This window comes from Muntiacus reevesi, chromosome 6, assembly GCF_963930625.1.
Source record: "Muntiacus reevesi chromosome 6, mMunRee1.1, whole genome shotgun sequence".
Lineage (NCBI taxonomy): Eukaryota > Metazoa > Chordata > Mammalia > Artiodactyla > Cervidae > Muntiacus > Muntiacus reevesi.
The window spans coordinates 44820562-44837864 of record NC_089254.1 but is presented as its reverse complement, the minus strand read 5'-3'; the positions used below and the strand labels follow the sequence as shown (position 1 = coordinate 44837864).

The 17303-nt window shown below is 43.6% G+C and overlaps 1 pseudogene; it reads left to right on the top strand.

Moving 5' to 3' along the window:
- The first annotated feature begins 7652 nt into the window (after window positions 1-7652).
- On the top strand, window positions 7653-7753 carry LOC136171256 (U6 spliceosomal RNA; annotated as a pseudogene).
- Window positions 7754-17303: the final 9550 nt, after the last annotated feature.

Here is a 17303-nt window from a genome sequence, read left to right as displayed (position 1 = left end):
GTGTTAGTATGCTGTAATGGTCTTTATCTTTCTGGCTTACTTCACTCTGTATAATGGGCTCCAGTTTCATCCATCTCATTAGAACTGATTCAAATGAATTCTTTTTAACAACTGAGTAATATTCCATGGTGTATATGTACCATAGCTTCCTTATCCATTCGTCTGCTGATGGGCATCTAGGTTGCTTCCATGTCCTGGCTATTATAAACAGTGCTGCGATGAACATTGGGGTGCACGTGTCTCTTTCAGATCTGGTTTCCTCAGTGTGTATGCCCAGAAGTGGGATTGCTGGGTCATATGGCAGTTCTATTTCCAGTTTTTTAAGAAATCTCCACACTGTTTTCCATAGTGGCTGTACTAGTTTGCATTCCCACCAACAGTGTAAGAGGGTTCCCTTTTCTCCACACCCTCTCCAGCATTTATTGCTTGTAGACTTTTGGATAGCAGCCATCCTGACTGACGTGTAATGGTACCTCATTGTGGTTTTGAATTGCATTTCTCTGATAATGAGTGATGTTGAGCATCTTTTCATGTGTTTGTTAGACATCTGTATGTCTTCTTTGGAGAAATGTCTGTTTACTTCTTTGGCCCATTTTTTGATTGGGTCATTTATTTTTCTGGAATTGAGCTGCAGGAGTTGCCTGTATTTTTTTTTTTTTTTTTTTTGCCTGTATATTTTTGAGATTAATCCTTTGTCTGTTTCCTCATTTGCTATTATTTTCTCCGAATCTGAGGGCTGTCTTTTCACCTTACTTATAGTTTCCTTTGTTGTGCAAAAGCTTTTAAGTTTCATTAGGTCCCTTTTGTTTATTTTTGCTTTTATTTCCAGCTTTTCTTTTTTGTATGGGATAAATTTTGCCTGAACTGAACCAATTCTTGGTTTTTATTATCTCTATTGTTTCTTTATTTGCTATGTGTAATTACTGAATTAAACTCTTATCATTTCTAAACTGCTATTTATCACTGGGTATGATATGCTAGGTTTATTCTTAAATTTTTGAAGCTGGACTCTTAGCTCCTTGATGTTGATCCTTTCTTTTCTGATATAAGCTATTGATTTCTGAGTATAATTTTAACTGTACCTCACAAGTTTGAATACATGGTGCTTTCAGTTTTCAGTGCTAAATAATTTTAAATTTACATTATGATTTTTTTTCTCTGACCCATGAGTTGTAGTGGGTTTGGCAAACTAGCATTCATCATCCATGCCAAACCTCTTTCTAGTTTCCTTCCAACCCTCCAGAGCATGGACAGATGAAGGTTCATATGTCAGTCTCCCATACTTCATGTTCAGACTCCCTGAATGTGAATTAGGTTCTTTCACTGGATGCACCTACCCATGGATTGAAAGAAGGAAAAGGAGTAAATATCATCAGGATGATCTTTTAAGATGGTGACATGGAAGGATCCTGAGCACCACCTCCCACCCCACCGCCCCCTGGACACATGGAGGAACTCCCTCTGAAAGAAATTTGGAATCTATCTAAGCAACTGCAGGCTTCCCTGGTGACTCAGCAGTAAAGAATCCACCTGCAATTCAGGAGACACAAGTTTGATGCCTGGATTGGGAAAGCAACCCTCTCCAGTATTCTTGCCTGGCAAATCCCGTGGACAGAGGAGTCTGGCGGGATACAGTCCATGGGGTCACAAAAGAGTCAGACATGACTTATTGACTAAACCACCACCACATAAGCAACTCCTCCTCACTGGGCAAACAAGAAAATAGCCACATCAAAACAAGCAGGAAGGGCTGAGACACACTCCCATCATAAACCCTGCTACAGTGCCGTGCCATACAATTGGAGAGAACCCCTAACTCCCAGCTTGTCCCTGAGGAGTGAAGAGTTTGGAACCCATATTGAAAGTCTCCCACCTAAGGGACAGGTCCCCCAAAATACTTAGCTCTGAAAGCCAACCAACAAGGTTTGCATGCATGAAACCCACAAGACTACTGCCAGCAAAGCAGCTATTATTAAAGGTGCAAGCACTCACCACAGCTATGCCCTCAGGGATTAGGGCAGAAAGAGCTGGCAGAAAGGGCCAGCTCCCCATCTTTCCCTGAAAGGGGTCTAATTTGCAGACTTCAAAAGCTGCTGCCTGAGCGTCAGACTTCTAACTCTGCACACATCTGTGATTATCAGCAGAGATCATGTGAAACCTCCCCTGTCCTTTCCCCTTGCCCACTTCAGGTCACCAGTAGCTCCCTGGAAGGAGTTTGTATACTTGTCTGGTACCCCAGTTTTCGCTGCCCCTGCCTGAGAAACAGCTCCCCAGATCGCCAGTCTCTCACAGCAATGGGGATTGACTCAGGAGTCCCGGAGATCTATAGCAAATTAGAGGTTTACAATGGGCTCAGAAGTACTCTTCCAGGCCTGTACATCCAAGCCCAGGGCAGAAGAAAAGACAAAAATGCCTGTTTCGCAGTTTCTCCGTGGAAGGGGCCTAACTACTTATTTTCCAAGCTGTTGCCTGAAGGTCCAGCTTCCATTGACCTGCATCTAGGTACTGACTGCACTCTTCCCTTTGGGATACTTAAAAGTCTTGACACACCCTTAACTACTAGGAGCCACTAGGAGTAAAGAAGGAAATTTGGACAGTCTCAAAGATTTGAGACACAACCAGGGGCAAAGGCCAGGCCGCTTGACAAGGTTCACCTCCTACATAAGACTACTCTATCAAGACTGGGAGAGGTCCAGTCTTGAAGTCCTAACCCTGGTTGTCCAGTGGTTAGGACTCCATGATTCCATTGCAGGAGGCACAGCTTCCATCCCTGGTTGGGGAACTATGAATAAGATCCTGTATGTCACTCGGTGCGGCCAAAAATACCCAAAACAAAGCCCCCAAACCAAATGACAAGTCAAGTGGCCAAGGCTCTTCCACCAAAAAATTTTACAGAAAAGAATGGAGGGGGAACCTGTAGATTAAAAGTGATGTGACATACCACATAAACTTCCAAATGGCAGATACTACTAAATGACGGTGTCTAGATTTATACACTTACACGACAAACTAGAAAGAAAGGAGACATATGTGAGGAAGTAATTGCTATAGAAAGTAGTTGTGTTTGGATGTTTGTTCACACAAGGTGGATATTCCCTTTGGAATAATTCATTAAGCTAGACTTTTGTAGTTTTGTGCATCAGGTTTCATTTCACAATAAAAAAATAAAATGGCAGGGGGGAATGATTCCTATTTCAAAACATGATCTTATTGCATAGGCTTTATTGATCCAATCCCACATGAACTATTTACTAGATCTCAGGATTAGTCTCTAAGAAACCTAAAACAATCTCATTCCACTATTTTACAAACACATGGGTACCTAAATAAACATAAACTATTTAATACTTGTATCTGGATGTGTGTATCTATATAGTTAAGAGTGACAATAAGTAGACTCAGTTTATCAACCATGAATATCAAACAATACCTGAATATGGAATAAAGAGGGAAAAGAGAAGTACATTCCCACAATAGAGTATATCACAGTCTGGTACTCTATTCTCTGGACACACCTGACCACTCTCCAGTTCCAAAGGGTCCATTTCTCCATCCTCCCCTCTGCGGAAACCTTGTTCCTATAGTTCATTGTCACTGGAACACTCCCCTCTTCACAACCTAGGTGCATTTGCTGCTCATCTGAGACCTCTCTGATCTCTAACTGAACCTGAGTGCTCCCTCATCTGAGTCCCATCATGGTCTGGTACTCTCTCATTCAATTTATTTTGAATTGCCTGGTTTTGTAATTGCCTCTCCTCCTCTTAGATCATGTGATTATAAACTCACTGCAAACAGAAACTGTATAACTCATTCTATGTGTCCCTTTAAGAATGAGCACTATATCTTCTACAGTATCACCAACAATAAGCTTTTTTTTTTTAGTACAAGAAATTTACTATCTTTTTTCTTGGTTGATAGTTCAGTTCAGTTAAATAGCAACTGTCTTCACCAGTAGCTTGTTAACACTGAAGATGCCCATTCTATATTAACATAGCATTGATTTTACTTAGTGTTCAGTAATAAGTCACAAAAGTCTGTAACCTGTATGTCAGTTTCTCAGTTATAGTCCAAAACAAAGTTATCAAGAAGTCACCAAAACCTCTAGGAAGCTGTCACCTCCAGCGGTGCTGGCAGCAACCTTCCAGCAGAGGGCAGAAGAGGGCTGAGAGAAGGGCACTGACCTGCTGGGAGGCTCCAGCACGCCTTTGTGAGCTGAGTGAGGGACCTGGACCCAGGTGGTTTAGTCGCTAAGTCGTGTCCACCTCTTGCTACTCCATGCACTGTAGCCCGCCAGGCTCCTCTGTCCATGGGGTTTTCCAGGCAAGAATGCTGCACTGGGTTGCCATTTCCTTCTCCAGGGCATCTTCCGGACCCAAGGATCAAACCCTGGTCTCCTGCATTGCAAGCAGATTCTTTACCAACTAAGCTACCAGGACATGGACCCAGGGGAATCTCCCATTTCAAGGCAGAAGTTTTGCAGAGCTAGAGAACAAGCAATGCTAGAATGCCCCACGAGCCTCTTAGATCTCAAAGCAGTCATAGACCTGATGTGATCTGTACTTTTTCAAAGTTTAGACTGAGAGGGATGCAGACTGGATGGGGTAGAATAGAGGGCTTGGTTTCCTCTTATGTAACATCCTGAAGCAACCCCCTTGCAGACTCAAAATCTGCCTCCTGGGAAACCACCCCTCTTCTAAATGCTGCCTTTGCCTGGGAATTCCTCCCAGGGGCAGTTTCCCCCATGCTCTCTAAGAATGGGACCAGCTCTTAAAGCAGGCTTATGTTTCCTTCCGTGGACTGCCCTCTGCCTTACCTAATTCTGATCAGCAGGTTCTCTGCAGTTACAGGCTGTCCCATCCAGGCTTTGAAAGAAACCATTATTTTCAGGCCCAAATAATGTGTATTAGCACAATTTTTCCATATTTCAAGGAGTACATATTTAGAAGAGAGATTCTGTGACAGTTCTACCTTAAGCATTTGTCATACAAGATGAGCTTTTTTATAAGAAGTCCATCTCTAGTCATTGGGGGTCCCTGGGTCTCACTGCTCAAGGTTTACCCCACCCCACAGAAAAGTCAGTTCCTTCTAGAAACTGCAATGCCAAGCATATCTGCAACTTTGATGGCGGTTTAGTCACTAAGTCGTGTCTGACCCTTGCAACCCCATGGACTGTCGCCCTGCCAGGCTCCTCTGTCCATGGGATTTTCCAAGCAAGAATACTGGAGCAGGTTGCCAGTTCTTTCTCCAGAGGATCTTCCTGACCCGGGGATCGAATCCGCATGTCCCACATTACAGGTGGATTCTTTACCACTGAGTCACCAAGGAAGCCATCTGCAACTTTAGCCACTGTCGAAAGAATTTCAGGGGCCCAACCATTTGTGGACAGAGGGGACAGGGGCATGACAAATAAGACCCTTCTGCTCCTGTGCTGGTTCTCCTTGATCATCTGTATTGAGACCTGCCACACTCTGCTCTGAGGGTGAACATGGGGAGGACCCTGGCTGACCAACTGCAGCAAAAGAACCGTCTTGTTGAGCAGAGTTCCCAGGACATTGTTTGTAACACCTTTCGTTTGTAACACCTTCTAGTTTTTCAAAAGTCTACCTTGATTGTGAAGTCTCTGGAACACTATGAAGTGTGGACTTTGCTGCGAAGAGCAGAGCTTTTAGAATATCTGAGATGAATCTAGCTTCTCCCCCTCTTTAGCAACAGACCTCAGGGCAATGTGCCAGGTTGTTTATAAAAATAAGTACATAAATAAAACAACTATTTATTTATGTGTATGTAAATAAATTAGCTAACTACTCTGAGATTCTTGTGAAGATCGGATGATTACAGTATAGTGTGTGCCCAGTCATGTCCGACTCTTTGTGACCCCATGGGCTGTAGCCCACCAGGCTCCTCTGTCCATGGGATTTCTTAGGCAAGAATACTGGAGTGGGTTGCCATTTCCTCCTCCAGGGGAATTCTTCTGGCCCAGGGAATAAACCCAAGTCTCTAGCATCTCCTGCATTGGCAGGCAGGTTCTTTACCAACTTTGCTACCTCTGAGCCTCTTGTGCAGATCAGATGTCACTAAAGACAAGTACAAGCTTTGGGGTGAGGCCTCTTGGAAGCCATGTCTGTCCCTCCCCTCATCCAGTCCCAGCTTAAACAGGGACACCATGGCTGAAGGTCCAGCCTTGGTCTTGTGAGCCCAGTAGTGGGGCAGAGACAAGAAAAGCTTGGTCACTGAGTACCTCTGCAGCCACCATACCAGCCCCACTCTCCCCTCCATCTGTTACTTGAGAAAATGAACCCCTAATTTTCTTGGGCAGCCCCCGCTGTAAACTGCAGAAGGCAACGCTGACTGATGTTACACAAACACCACCACCAGACACCGAGGACAACCAGCTGAAAGATGCCCACTTGTGTCTCCCCAATCCAGACAGAATCTTCCGGCTCTATTTTCCCATATTGCATGCAAACTACCTTAGCCACAACCTTTAAGGTTTAGGTGGGGGGCGGGGTTTCACCCTAAAACTGGAAGGAGGCCCACATTTAGCAGCTGGTCAGAGGCCAACATGTGGAGGTAAACCTGTAACAGGTGTGTAAGTATGATACTTGTTACATGTATAATACGAGTGACGCTTGATCCTAAATACTGATTCTAATAGAAACCCATGAATCTACCCCCATTCCTGACAAGTGAAAGGAAACATCCTAATGATGTGCCTTCTCTTTTTATTCTAATTATAAAATATAAAAACTCGAACAACTAGAAAAATCTGCAGATACAACATACAAATGCAGAAAAGAGAGGGACATAAAAAGCACAAATAATTCCAACCAAAGATGATAACTTTTATGCCATGGAAATAACCTCTTGAACCTTTTGAGACAGACAACTGCCCACACATGCATTTACTGTTAGATGGGATCAGAGCAGAGGTGTAACTGTGCCACTGTACTTGTGTGATTATGTAACGAACCCCTGCTCAGCGCATCACAAACATATTTCCATTTTAGTGCAACAAGTGCAGCCGCCTCTGTCCAGGTACTGGACCTAGGACTGGGCCGCCTATACAGCTACCTCCCTGTTTCTAGAAGGGCTTCCGAGGTAGTGGTAGCCTTCGGGGAATGGGCCTGAAGCTAGAACAGCCAAAGCCACTTCTCTGGCAAGCCTTGCGGGAGGGGCCGGCTGGCTGCCCCAGGGCTGTGGGCTGTTCTGGGTGACTACCCCACACCATCCCCCAACCCAGCCTTTGGACTTGCCCAGGATCACATCTCTCCTCTCCTCCAGGCCCTCAGCCCCCTCCAGTGAGCTCCAGGGCATTATACAAACATATACACGTACATGCAGACACACACACACTCAGTCATTCACTCCTCCCTGGCTTAGTCTCTGTCTCACTGCTATCCAGTCTCCTACAGATATCATACTGCTCTGCTCCACGGGGCTCTTTCATTTTCGTTCCCTAGTTTTCAGTCAAGAATATAAACCATTTTTCCCCTCTGTACTGCTGAGGGGCAGATGATATTAGACCACCCTGCTGCTGACTGCACAGAGGAAAGCCCTCTGCATCTAGAAATCCAGGAGGAATGTCCATCTGCCATCTTCCTGGTGGGCCTCAAAGCCATGGGAGGGAAGAGGAATTCTTCTCAAGAATAATGGCAGGCTCACTTCAGTAGTACATATTGGAACAATACAGAGAAGATTAGCATGCTCCTTGTGCAAGGATGACACACAAATTCGTGAAACATTCCACATTTTTATGGAAGCAACCTAGATGTCCACTGACAGATGAATGGATAAAGAAGTCGTGGTACAAATATACAATGGAATACTACTCAGTAATAAAAAGGAATACATTTGAGTTACTTCTAATGAGGTGGATGAACCTAGAGCCCATTATACAGAGTGAAGTAAGTCAGAAAGATAAAAACAAATATCATATATTAACACATATTTATGGACACTAGAAGGATGGTACTGACAAATCTGTTTGCAGAGCAGCAATGGAGATGAAGACATAGAGAAGAGACTTACAGACAAGGCTAGGGGAGAAGCGGGAGAGGGTGAGATAAATGGAGAGAGTAGCATGGATGTATACACACTATCAGATGTAAATAGAGAGCCAATGGGAATTCACTGTACAACTCAGGAACTCAAACTGCAGCTCTGTAATAACCTAAGGGGTGGAAATGGTGGGAGGTAGGAGAGAGACTCGAGAAGGAGGCAACATATGTTCACCTATGGTTAATTCATGTTGATGTATCACAGAAATCAAACTGATGTTGTAAACCAATCATCAGTCAATTAAAAATAAATATTAAAAGGAAAAAAAGAAGAAGAATGGTTAACATTTACCAAGCACTCATTCTACGCCCAGAACTTTTCATATATTATCTCATGTAACTCTCACGAACATCCATGATGTAGGTAGTACTATTATCCCATTCTACTGATGAGGATGGACTTCTCAGGTGATGCTAGAGGTAAAGAATATGCCTGCCAAGAGAAGCAGGTGGGTTCGATTCCTGGGTCAGGAAGATCCCCTAGAGGAGGGCATGGCAACCCACTCCAGTATTCTTGCCTGGAGAATCCCATGGACAGAGCGGGCTGGCAAGCTACAATCCATAGGGTCGCAAAGAGTTGGACCTGACTGAAGTGACTTAGCATGGATACAAATTGAGGATGGGTAAATTAACTAACCATTCCAACATCACATGACTAGTAGTTGGTATACCTGGGAACTGAACCCCCAAACCTGACTTCAGAGCTCGTTCTCTCTCCAGGGTGCAGTCCCCAGAGGAGGATGACCTCTTTGTCAGCTATCCATTTCCAGAGGTCATGACTTGTCCTAAAAATTCACCAGCTATTTCAAATTCAATTTCTATACTTCAGCCTGCTCTGAGAAGTAGAATTTAGCAACTGTGGGAATTCCAAACACTGAACTTGCATGAGCTCAAACCAGATCTTTATTTAAGCCATGGATAGCAAATTCCTTGGAAAGGACCAACTAGGAATTTAGATAAATCACTTCTGAACACATAGCCCAGGAAAGACTAATAACCCCACGATCCTTATTCCAAAAGGGAAGTTCAGGTGTGAAGCTTGTGTAAGGTGTCAAAATCTGAGCCAAGGCATTCCTGAAGTAATACAGAGCAAGAACTTGAACAGCTGGATGTCAAGATTTAGTATAAAGGTACAGTAACTAAGAAAGCATGTTGGTACAAGAATAGAAAAATAGAACACTGTGTATACTGGAGATCTCTCAAGCCACACATGTAGGGACTCTTGGCTCAGGATGGAGGTAGCTCATGGGGAAGGACCATGTTTTAACATTTATTATTTTATTTGTTTAGTTGTGGCTATGCTGGGTCTTTGTTGCTGTACAGGTTTTTCTCTAGTTGTGGAGCTTCTCAATGCGGTGGCTTCTCTTGTGGAGCACAGGCTCTGGGGCATGCAGGCTTCATTAGTTGTGGCACGCAGGCTCAGGAGTTGCAGCCCTTGGGCTCCAGAGTGCAGGCTTAATAGCTGTGGCACAGTGGTCTGTTGCCATCGGCATGTGGGGTCTTCCTGGATCACAGATTGAACCCTGCGTCTCCTGCTCTGGCAGGTGGACTCTTTACCACTGAGTCACCGGGGAAGCCCAGGACCATTTTTTAATAAACCTGACGTTGGGGGGAAGAAATGAAGCCTTTCCTGTATCTCACACCACATGTAAAAACATTTCCCAGAGGATTTCACATCCAATGACTAAAGGCAACTGAGGAGAAAATCTAGAAGAAAATCTTTTAGACCTCAGGTTATGAAAAGTTCCTTAAACAGGTCATAGATATATAGATATATTGATAAACTGGACATTACAGATAAGAACATAAGCTCACCAAAAGACATTCTTATAAAAGTGAAAAGGCAAACCACCAAGTGGGAGAAGATATTTTCAACTGTTGACATAGAATGTCACCTGCCATATTAGTACGGCTATCAAGCCATCAGCCACTACCACTGCCTAGACGGTGCACCCTTAGGGGATACAGGATGGGAGAAAAAAAACACAGGCTATCGGCCCTAAATAGTTAAGGTTCTTATTTAAAAAAAAAAAAAAAAAAAGGTATCAGTGAGCCTGGACTCTTGAATCATCCCCAACACAGAAATGTACTAAATTCATTAACTTGAGATGTCTATTTTTGATTAACAGCAATCTTTTGATGTTCTGACTACCTGGTTTTTCTTGCAAACACCCCTAAATATCCTGATTCCTCTCTTACCTCTTTGAAACAGTCCCTCAGAGCTATCTGAGATGCTGCCTTCTGGGCTAAAGAAGTCCTCAGTTTTTCCACCTAATAAAAGATAATTCTCAACTCTTTGGTTGTGTATTTTTTTTCAGTTGTTACATCTCAAACCAACAATAAGGCACTCCCACAAATCAGTAAGAAAAAGAGAAACACCAGAGTAGAAAAATAGACCAGAGAATTGAATAGGCACATCACCAGAGAAGAAATCTAAATGGCCAACAAATATATGGAAAGGTGTTCAGTCTTACTGGAAATCCAACAGATGTGAATTAAAACCACAATTAGACTAATTTAATCAAGCCTTTACACCTAACTTCCAATTTACAAAAAGTATGAGAGAAGAATAGGTGAGACACCAAGAGGGAACATCAGACAAATGCAGAATGTGATGTTTCTTCAAGACAACTGGCCTGGTTAGTGTCATCAAAACAAAAGAGACTAAATACGTACTAACCAGGTGCAAAGTATTTGAATGGATCCATATTCTTTTTAACGAGATATAAAAAACATTTTTGGGTCAATTGAGGACATTTCAATATGGACTAAATATTGTATGATACTATGTAATTATTGTTACTTCTCTTGGTTATTGTGTTTAAACAGTAAAATATCCATCTTCTTAAGAGGGTCATATTTAAGAGTGAGTGTTATCATAATTTTTTATATGATTCACATACACAAAATAGGTAAAGAATAAATATGCCAAAATAATTACTGACTTAATGGTAGGTATGTGGGTGTTCTGTGTACATTATTCCTTGTATATTTGAAATTTGTAAGAAAAATTGAATTAATCTGATAATAAATTTAGGCTTGGAAAAAATCTCATGTCCACATACAGTTATATACCGATGCACACCAAAATAAAAACTAAACTTGCAAAGACTAGCATTACCAAGTATTGGCGAGAACGTGAGGTGCTGAGACCTCCCACACACAGCTGATGGGAGTATAAATCAACAGAATCACCTTGTCATCATCCAGTAAATTTAAAGGAACATAACCTATGACTTGGTCATTCTACTCCAAGGTATCCAGCCTTCTTAAATGTGTGTACTTGAATACACGGAGACACAGATGAGAATGCTCAGAGCTGATGTAGTGATAAAATCCCCAAACAGGTAAGAAGCTAGGTGGATGTGCAAACACCTGTTGATTGCCCAAATACTATACTAGAGTGACAATTAACTACAGCTGTGTGCAACAATGTGCCGGACCCGCACACACAGTGATGGTAAAAGCAGCCAGACACAAACAACACATGCTGCATGGGTCCACTTCTGCACACTTAGAGACTGGCAGAAAAAACGCAAACAGTATTGTCCATGGACATCTACTTATATAGTCAAATTTTAAAGGAAAGCAAAGACGTGACTGACCATAAAAGTCGGGACAGCGATGATCCTTGAAAGGGGGAACTGCAGCGGAGAAGGGATATATAGGAGGGATCAGAGGGGTGGGGATAGCAGTGTTTTACTTCTTGACCTGATGCATTTACTTTGCAGAAAAATTAAATTGTGTATTATGTTCTATATACTTTTATCTATGACTGCTATAGCTCACAATGAAGAGATTTTAAATAAATGGCAAAAACTATCTGTAGAAAAATAAAAACCTGGCCCCAAATCCCTCAGTGCTATTGGGCAGGACTCCTTTGAACCATGTTTACCAGGGGGGAAATGGCATCTGAAACAAAACCATAGGTCTCTGGGCTCCTCCAGGGAAAGCCTTTCCACTGACCTTGCTGAAAAGGGAATAGTTAGCTGTCACCAGACTTTGAGCTTTGGTGTCCAGGAAATAAGCTAAATTTTTTCTTTCAGAATTGTGCCCATCCTACCTGAGAGGTAATTCTCATTCCTCCAGTCTATACGCTCTGTAAGATAGAATGAAAATCTCCCATATTTGTTACACCCAGGACCTGAAGCCCAAGCAGAACGTAGAAGACATCACCACATGGCAGAGCGTGGGGTGCTCAGAGCAAGGTAGTCCTGCCTGGACATTGGGCACCTGGGGTACAGTGACAGGGGCACAGAGCAGGATAACAGATCCGGACCTCCAGCCCAGGCCAGGCACATCATCCATGCTCCCAGAAGGAAAGCTTCTCTATTTCTGTGCCCCTGGAGGTTTTCCTTAATCATTCATTATTACAGAATTTCATTCAGCTGTGAGTAACAGAGCCCAACAGAACCAGGTGAGGTTTTCACTTTCTTTTATTTAACAATCAATCTTCAGGTAAGTGGTGGTTGGTGTAGAGTCAGTGATTGGGGGAGGAGAGGATACCACTACTATCTTCTAGACATTTTCTTCATGGCCCCAAACCAGGGCCAGCAATAGGATATATGATGCCTTTGTGCAAGGTACAAATAGTTGTCCTACTGAGCAGATGAAGAGTAACAGGACTCACTCACCCCTAGACAAACAGTTTATTGAAAGACACCCCACTAACAAATTTGGGTTTTATAGCTGTATCTACCAGACTCACCAAGGTAATCAAGACATCTCCAATGAACCTCAGGAGTTTTTCATACAGTAATGAAATCTGCATTATATGAAGCCTAGGACCTAAATTCTGAAATTAAAAGGACCATCAGCCCAAACTCACACTGACTGCTGGAAATTAAATATTCAGAGGTTCATTTACTGGCAAAATCTAGGCAATCCATCAGACAGGCTCAGAGGATTCACTCTTAAGTTGGGAGTGTGGGGAGAGGGGAATGTGGCAGGTGTCCCCTCAGACGCAGATGCCAAGTTCAATGGCATGGCAGTTTCAGAGCCTATGGACATGTACCATAGCCTGTGCAGGCCCCAGGTAACAAAACTGTTAGCTCTGCTGTGGCATTCACTTTTACACTTTGGTCAGCATCCCTTGACAATAGGGAAAAAAAAAAATCAAGGGGTGGGTAGTGGTTTTCATTGCATACAGGTGGAAATGGGGGCGAGGTGGTGGGGGACGGTGTGTGCACAGCAGGTTAGCATTTGAATAAGCATTCTTCCTACATACAACCTGACCACACCAAAGCCTTAATGGGGAAAGATCTGCAAAACAGGCACAGCAACTGCATTTATAAAGTATGAATCAAACTCTGACCTTTATAGCTGCCAGATCATCTACACAAGTTGCAAATTCAGGAAAGTGCATGATATTTTCTCTCCCAAATCTACATCAGTCCCTAAAAAGGACCTCAGAGAAGCCTTGTCTGGGTCTGTTTCTGAAAATCAAAAGACCACCCTCTCTGATTAGATTTTACCCTACTTTAAAGTTAGGTAAGAATGTTGCTATTTGTTTCATGTTGCCAGAAGAGAGGGAACAGATACAAGAAACCTCATACAGCCAGCAGGCAGCAGAGCATCAGCATCATGGCTGCATCAGGCCTCCCCCAGTCTCACCAAAGCAGCCAAGATGGCCTAACCTAGAAGAACACCATGCATGCAGGCCAGTGTACCTACCACTAAGCCTGGGAACCACTGCTTTTATAGCAAGCAAGTCTGCCCTTTGTCCAGGAGGAGACAATATCTTGACTCCCAATGTTACCAACTACATAAACAACCCTGAGAAATGGCTGAAGTAATAGACTGGCCAGATTTTTGCATTCTGGGCACACACAGCCCAGGGTGTGAGCCCAAGAAGACCAGGGAGGACCCTGTCTCCCAACAGTGACCACCTCTGTGGCTAGAAAGTCAAGCCCCGTAATTATTAGCCCCACTGGAACCTCATGATGCAAGGGAAAATAGCAATTCCCAAAAGAGGGCGTGCAGGCATAAACAAATGCACAAACATAACAGAATCAGATGTGGTCCTACCTTAACCACAGTCCTCTTGCGTGCACACTGCAGATGCCGTCAGGAAATGCAGTGTCCACTGCTGTATTTCTGCCGTAAGTCCCTCCAGGAAAACCCTCTGTCAAGCCCTTCGCTCCTATTAAGCTGTGGGAATGGCCTTGCTGCTACCTCCAGGGGCCATAGAGGAGTGAGCGCTGCCACTAGAGTTTCCGAAGTGCTCAAATACGTCGTCAGAAGCCGCAGGCGTCCACCCAGGGAAGAGGGAGCACCGACCTTTATCTTTGGGTCGCAGTACATCAGAGCTGACCAAAACAGCATTCCTATCATCCAGGGTTTGGACGCCTTTCAAAGAGCAACTTCAGCCGTCTTACTGCCGAGTCTCTCCATCTCCAAATTAAACTCAGACGCTGTGCGTGGCCGGGGGCCGGGCGGAGGGCAAGGGGCTGGACAGAAGGCGAGGGGCGGGGGCCCAGGGCGAGGCAGGGGGCAGAAGGCTTCCGCGGCTCAGCTCCAGGTGGCCCACACTCTGCACTGATTGTGCGCGGTCTCACCAGGCCTAGTTCGTTTGCAGCACGCTGCCCTAAGGACGTTTCTCTCCTGGGAAATGTCTTAGCCATCTGTGGGCCGCCAATGCAGGAGACGCGGGTTTGATCCCTGCACCGCACGATCCTCTGGAGGAGGAAATGGCAACTCACTCCAGTACTCCCATGGACAGAGGAGGCTGGCAGGCCAAGTCCATGGGGCTGCAAAGAGTCATGACTGAGTGATGGAGAACGCAGGTGCACACGCAATGACTCAGGCTGGTACCTTACAGATTATGAGAGTTGCCAAAATGTGACAGGGGTGGACTTTATTTAGGTTCAAATTCAACCACGTTAGTGTATAGAAACAATTTCAGTGTTTCAGAACATAATAATCTCTCTCGTTCTGCCTTCCTTTTTGCTTCCCCTCCTTTATCAGCTCTTACTGATTCTCTTTTCTCTTTCCTACTTTGAAATGGCTGAAACCAAAGAGGAAGAGGTAGGGAAGTGCTGTCAGACTTGGAAACTGTCAGGACTAGTGGAAACAAACCATTTCAGTTCCTTTCCCAATTGCCACCTCAACTCTTGAATTTTAAAAATTTCCTCTTGGGAAATTTAAACATTTCGGCAAAGATTCCCACAGCCCCCAAGTGATACGCAGCATCTTGGCAGCCCTCTAGCAGTGGAGGGAACTAACACCCAAAAAAAATATGTCCTTTTCATTATAGGGGACTGAAATGCAAAAGTAGGAAGTCAAGACACACCTGGAGTAACAGGCAAATTTGGCCTTAGAGTACAGAATGAAGCAGGGCAAAGGCTAGTAGAGATTTGCCAAGAAAACTCACTGGTCATATCAAACACCCTTTTCCAACAGCACAAGAGAAGACTCCACACATGAACATCACAAGATGGTCAACACCGAAATCAGATTGATTATATTCTTTGCAGCCAAAGATGGAGAAGCTCTATACAGTCAGCAAAAAAAAAAAAAAAAAAAAAACCGGGAGGTGACTGTGGCTCAGATCATGAACTCCTTATTGCCAAATTCAGACTTAAATTGAAGAAAGTAGGGAAAACCACTAGACCATTCAGGTATGGCCTAAATCAAATCCCTTATGACTATACAGTGGAAGTGAGAAATAGATTTAAGGGACTAGATTTGATAGACAGAGAGCCTGATGAACTATGGACGGAGGTTTGTGACATTGTACAGGAGTCAGGGATCAAGACCATCCCCATGGAAAAGAAATGCAAAAAGGCAAAATGGCTGTCTGAGGAGGCCTTACAAATAGCTGTGAAACGAAGAGAAGTGAAAAGCAAAGGAGAAAAGGAAAGATATTCCCATTTGAATGCAGAGTTCCAAAGACTAGCCAGGAGTGATAAGAAAGTCTTCCTCAGCGAGCAATGCAAAGAAATAGAGGAAAACAACAGAATGGGAAAGACTAGAGATCTCTTCAAGAAACTTAGAGATACCAAGGGAACATATCATGCAAAGATGGGCTCAATAAAGGACAGAAATGGTATGGACCTAACAGAAGCAGAAGATATTAAGAAGAGGTGGCAAGAATACACAGAAGAACTGTACAAAAAAGATCTTCACGACCCAGATAATCATGATCGTGTGATCACTCACCTAGAGCCAGACATCCTGGAATGTGAAGTCAAGTGGGCCTTAGAAAGCATCACTATGAACAAAGCTAGTGGATGTGATGGAATTCCAGTTGAGCTATTTCAAATCCTGAAAGATGATGCTGTGAAAGTGCTGCACTCAATATGCCAGCAAATTTAGAAAACTCAGCAGTGGCCACAGGACTAGAAAAGGTCAGTTTTCTGGAAATAGAACTGCCATATGACCCAGCAATCCCACTCCTGGGCATACACACCGAGGAAACCAGATCTGAAAGAGACACGTGCACCCCAATGTTCATCGCAGCACTGTTTATAATAGCCAGGACATGGAAGCAGCCTAGATGCCCATCAGCAGACGAATGGATAAGGAAACTGTGGTACATATACACCATGGAATATTACTCAGCTGTTAAAAAGAATTCATTTGAATCAATTCTAATGAGATGGATGAAACTGGAGCCCATTATACAGAGTGAAGTAAGCCAGAAAGATAAAGAACATTACCGTATACTAACACATATATATGGAATTTAGAAAGATGGTAACAATAACCTTATATGCAAAACAGAAAAAGAGACACAGAATTACAGAACAGACTTTTGAACTCTGTTGGAGAAGGTGAGGGTGGGATGTTTTGAAAGAACAGCATGTATATTTTCTATGGTGAAACAGATCACCAGCCCAGGTGGGATGCATGGGTCAAGTGCTCCGGCCTGGTGCACTGGGAAGACCCAGAGGAATCGGGTGGAGAGGGAGGTGGGAGGGGGGATCGGGATGGGGAATATGTGTAACTCTATGGCTGATTCATATCAATGTATGACAAAACCCACTGGGGAAAAAAAAATAACTAAATAAAATTTAAAAATAAATAAATAAATACAAAACCAAAAAAAAAAAAAAAAAGGTCAGTTTTCATTCCAATCCCAAAGAAAGACAATCCCAAAGAATGCTCAAACTACCGCACAATTGCACTCATCTCACACGCTAGTAAGGTAATGCTCAAAATTCTCCAAGCCGGGCTTCAGCAATATGTGAACCGTGAACTTCCAGATGTTCAAGCTGGTTTTAGAAAAGGCAGAGGAACCAGAGA